General features: G+C 35.8%; 1 long non-coding RNA gene across 1 annotated transcript in view; it reads left to right on the top strand.

Annotated features, from left to right (window-relative positions):
- LOC103351184 (uncharacterized) overlaps positions 1-4866 on the top strand; it is a 286383-nt gene extending 281517 nt beyond the window's left edge. The window contains exon 4 of the long non-coding RNA XR_011380785.1: positions 774-4866. This is a non-coding gene — a long non-coding RNA (uncharacterized lncRNA). The remainder of the gene's footprint in view (positions 1-773) is intronic.
- The last annotated feature ends 525 nt before the right edge of the window (positions 4867-5391 follow it).

Below are 5391 nucleotides of genomic sequence, written 5' to 3'. Positions count from 1 at the left end.
CAGGAATTGGGAAGTCAACCCAGGTCTCCCACAGGAGTGCCAGGAACTCAAACACTTGAGCTTTTACTGCTGCCTCCCTTGATCTCCATTAGCAGAAGGCAGGAGTTGGATGCAGATCTGGGTATGAAACCCGGGCACCTTCCATTTGGCACAAAGGTGATTTAACTGCTAGGTCAAAACTTGCCCCGGTTTACAACATTCTTGACTCCTGCTGTGTTCCCAATTTCTTTGGCCTTAAATGCGTGGATGATGTCACAACTAGACAAACTAAACTTGGAGTTGCTTTTGTATGATTAGAAATTAGATTGGATATATCAATTGTGCTTGTTAACCCAATTAAAATTGTATAAAGAATACAGGAAATTCAATAAAAAAAATCTAATGCTGGGAAATTAGCTGATACTTATACCCCCAATAATGAGATCAGTCAACAAAATTATAAATCTGTAGTCATACAACAGATACCTTCTATGAGTTATCTCTTTTGGCAGGAGCATTATGGAGCTATTTAAGAACTTCACTCAGAGATATAATTTGTGAAAGTGTGGTATTTATTTTCATTGTATTCTGACAGCCTACCCATATGATTATGCATTATGATTATTCTCCTTTTCTGAACATTATCACATTTTGCAAAATTAATGTAGTGTGTCCACCATTTTCTAAAAATTGAGTATTTCCGATCAGTGGACCAAACCAAAAAAATAGCCTTATATTCTTTGACATTTTCTCTATCTTTGCAGAATTGAATGCTTTTATTATTTTTTCTTTAGATTTAAATCATCAAAAAACTGGAAAAAAAAACCTAACCTGTCAACAAAAGTAACTAGGATGTCAAAAATAAAAGCTTTCTGATACTCATAACCATTATGGAAATGCTGAAAGGTGTTTAATTTAGAAAGCAGGTATGTTGAAATGCGTTTTGTGGAGACTGCATTTGCTTTGTGGTTTTCCATTATGTCTCCTTCCCTTTTGCATTTGATTCACAGAACTCTGTGCTACCAGGCATTCCTTTCTTTCACTACAACTACTACTATGACGACGACTACCACGACGACTACTAAAACTACTACTAATTTATTTGCTCTTTTTTTGGGCAAATAGGTCTGAGAAATGAAAAGGTCTGCAAAAAGAAATGTTAGGTCCAAGAAAAATATTGTCAAAATCTGAATATTTGAAATGTATTGAAAGTACAATTTGGTATTGGTCTTAATCCTCCAGTTGTTAGCCCCATGTTCAGCTCTGCCTCAGCATGTTGGCCTTTGTTTGCTTAGAGGTTGGCATGATGGATGAGCTGGTACCAGATCAATGTGTTTAAGTAAAACCTAGAAGTTCCTGGATTAGCAGAACACAATTCATGTAAAGCCTTGGAACATCCAGCAGCTGTATTGCTATTTGCCCATGAAGGAGACTGATTGGTCCAAATCTCATCCCAGTTTTATTTTTGAAAGAGAAAAATAAATAATTTCAGGGCACTCTCCCAAAGTTTGAACTTGGTTCTCATTCAAGCAGAAAACTTTGAATTTCTTTCTAAAAAAAAAAAAATCAGTAACAGCAACACACAGAGAATTTATAGTGAAGAATACTCCAGGCTCCGAACTCATTACAGACTTTCCCATCTGGCCTGAGATGGCAAATAGAATTACCTTCATTTCACAGGCAAGAAAATGGAGGTAGAGAGTGAATAAATGATTTGGGTAAATTGGAAGAAGAGAAGAGAATTGAGTTCAGTTTCCTGACATTTATTTATCTACCCTAAACCTTCAGTTGTCGAAAAATGTTGTGTTTTTGTTTACACAGTTCAGGTGCCACAAAGAATGTGCAGTTCTCATCAGCCTCCTGTAGTCATCCAGCCAATGAATGAAAACCTATAGTAGGACAATCCACTTCATCTTTGTATACTTTTTACTATAAAAAGTTTTCCATTTAGATTAACCAAACTCTTTTTAACTTTTATTTAATAAATAAAAATTCACAAAGTACAGCTTTTGGGTTACAGTGGCTTTTTCCTTCCCATAACTTTCCTCCCACCTGCAACCTCCCCAAATCCCACTCCCTCTCCCATTCCATTCACATCAAGATTCATTTTCAAGTATCTTTATATACAGAAGATCAATTTAGTATATATTAAGTAAAGATTTCAACAGTTTGCACCCACACAGAAACACAAAGTGTAAAGTACTGTTTGAGTACTAGTTATAGCATTAATTCACATTGTACAACATATTAAGGACAAAGATCCTACACGAGGAGTAAGTGCACAGTGACTCCTGTTGTTGACTTAACAATTGACACTCTTGTTTATGGCATCAGTAATCACCCTAGGCTCTAGTCATGAGTTGCCAAGGCTATGGAAGCCTCTAGTTTGCCAACTCCAATCATATTTAGACAAGGTCATAGTCAAAGTGAAAGTTATCTCCTCCCTACAGAGAAAAGTACCTCCTTCTTTGATGGCCTGTTCTTTCCACTGGGATCTCACTCACAGACATCTTTTATTTAGGTCTTTTTTTTGCCAGAGTGTCTTGGCTTTCCATGCCTGTGAAACTCTGATGGGCTTTTCAGCCAGATCTGAATGCCTTAAGGGCTGATTCTGAGGCCAGAGTGCTGTTTAGGACATCTGCCACTCTATGAGTCTGCTGTGTATCCCGCTTCCCATGTTGGATCGTTCTCTCCTTTTTAATTCTATCAGTTAGTATTAGCAGACACTAGTCTTGTTTATGTGATCCCTTTGACTCTCAGACCTATCATTATGATCAATTGTGAACTTAAACTGATCACTTTGACTAGCGAGATGACAATGGTACATATCACCTTGATGAGATTGAATTAGAATCCCTGGGCGCATTTCTAACTCTACCGTTTGGGTCAAGTCCAATTGAGCATGTGCCAAACTGTATATCTCCTCCCTCTCTATCTTCCATTCTATAGTTCTACTCTTTGTAGTTATATGGAACACATTTAATATCTTTGTTACATCCAAACCATTTTGATACTTGATAACAGCATTCACGTTTTCCTTGGAACTGAATGTTGCAAGTCTTTCAGTGTTTCCTCAGTGAACATGGTCATGAGGCTTGCTCTTACTCTGGTATATCATCTTAAGCTAATGTCCTTTTAACTAAATTCTGCTAAAATTTACAAAGTCCAAAGGAAAAAATACAATTCTTTAGGAATTATGTGATCATGGAAGAGTTAGAACTTTAAGTTTCTTGATTCTGGATTATGTACCTCTTGGAATGAATGTAACCTAGGCTCATCTTTTCTTTTTTTTTTTTGTAGGATTGGGGGAGTAGTTATAATTCTTTCTTCAAACTCAGTTTATTGTCAGAATCCTCAAGATCCTCACACATAGTGCTAGTGATTTATCATTCATTTGTCTCTTCAGGTTTGTTTTCTTTTCCATTCTAAAATACACATATATTTATCTCTGAATTTTATCTTAATAACCCCAATTTTTTGGTCTAGTCTATAAAACATTTTGGGATTTGACCATAATATCTAACATGCTCTTCATCCATCTCAAGCTTTGTGTTATCTGAAAATGTATGACCAGGCCCTCTAAGTCACCATCCAAGATATTGAAAACCATTTTTGCATGATCCATAACTAAAGGGAAGATGCTCTCTCTTACTGACTTGTATCCATTGTTTTGTATCATTTGGATATTTAAAAATTTTACTTCTCTAAAAATATCCTTGTTTGCATTCCAAAACTCCCAATTTTTTGTTAAGACTATTGTTATTGATCCCATTAAGCCCCTTGCTAATGTCTAGGCATATCATATTTCTGTTTGCTAAGGTTTCTGCATCCTACAGCTATCTAATTTTTTTTAAAGAAAGAAATTGGATGCATCAACCAAAATGTGTTGATAATTAACCTACACTGAGTCTAGGAGTCCTAACTGTACTGAAAATTTATGGAGAGTGATATGTAGTGATGACTCAGTAAAATGTGTTGATTATGGCTAAAGTATGACCTGAATCTTTGAGTTTCCAAGGATTATTCAAACAACTATTGACATTCTATTTTATATATTTTGATATCAGAGAAAATTAAACTGATATATTACACCTATTTTAGATGTCCAATGAGGAGCTCACAAATTTTCTAACACTTAAAAAGTTGTATCTAGGAAATGTATGCCAATTATACAGAAATGTAAGCATTTGGATCAGAATTTGTTCATACTGTGGAACCGCCCATGCATTAACAGAATACACAGGTAAAATTTATAAAATCTACATGACCCACTGGAAGTTTGTCAGAGTCTACAGGAAAAAAAATTAAAGGGCCTACTTTAAGATAGGCAGAGAAAGATTCCTGTTATCAGTCTTCACATTTCTGGGGTCGGGGTGGGGAGTGCAGGTTCCTGGTTTTATTTTTTCCTACCTATTTTCTTCTGACTTGCAGATGATTGATTAGTTCTGGTGAGCATGCTCTGGAAGATAGAATAAGTCCTAGACTATGAATAACATAAACCAAAGAACTATTATGAGTGTTGGCGAAATCCTGGATATCATGAAGTCCAACTTTCAAACAAGGTTGTAACCCTTTCTGTGATACCCCTGACATATGTCCATCCATCCAGTCTACCCAAGTATCTCATGTAATGTGGCACTCATTAGTAACAAAGGAACTACTCTATTTTTAGGAAATTTTAAGTATGAAAAAAGTTTCTATTTATAATGAGTGGCATTTTCCTCCTGTGCCTTTTGCTTATGTTTGGTGCTGCCTTTTGTGTGAAGATAGAGTAATGTTAGCATGTGTTCTACCTGTCAAATCTTTAGATTTTTAAGGAGGCAATCTGTTTTTTTTTAAATAATTGAGCATTTCAGTATCAGCTATAGCTGTCTTTCCTCTGCTTAGTTAGGGCTAAGAAGAGGAGTGGGGAGGTTGGGGTGGTAAACAACTCTCATGGGAAGGCCTAGTGGTTAACATGATGGACTAGAAATTGAAGGATACACAGTCTCCCATATTTTTTCCAGGAAATGTGATCTAGAGAATAAATGTACAGATCTTTAAAAAGATTACGTAATTTGTAAATATACACACTTATGACCTCAGATAAAACAGCTGTGTCTACGTGTCTGACCCATCATGAGTGTTCTCTGTGCCAACTTTTCCCTTGAGTCCTCTCAAACCCAAGGCCAACCCCTTTTAATTGCTGTGCTCTACCTCACCTTCATCCCCAATCAGTTGTCACATTTATATTTAAAAAAATAAACTTTTTTTTAACTTCAAATCATGGCTGCTGTTTCATTCAGTCCCATTCTGTTTCATTATAATGTGTGTTTGAAACTTTTTAAATGTCTAAGTAAAATGAAATAAAATGCAAACTTCTTTTGAGTTTGCTATATGTCACCTTATTCTTTCTCTTCAAACTGCTTACTC

Source organism: Oryctolagus cuniculus, chromosome 12, assembly GCF_964237555.1.
Source record: "Oryctolagus cuniculus chromosome 12, mOryCun1.1, whole genome shotgun sequence".
Classification (NCBI taxonomy): Eukaryota; Metazoa; Chordata; class Mammalia; order Lagomorpha; family Leporidae; genus Oryctolagus; species Oryctolagus cuniculus.
Note: the sequence above shows the minus strand (reverse complement) of the source record. Positions and strands in the feature narration are given on the sequence as shown.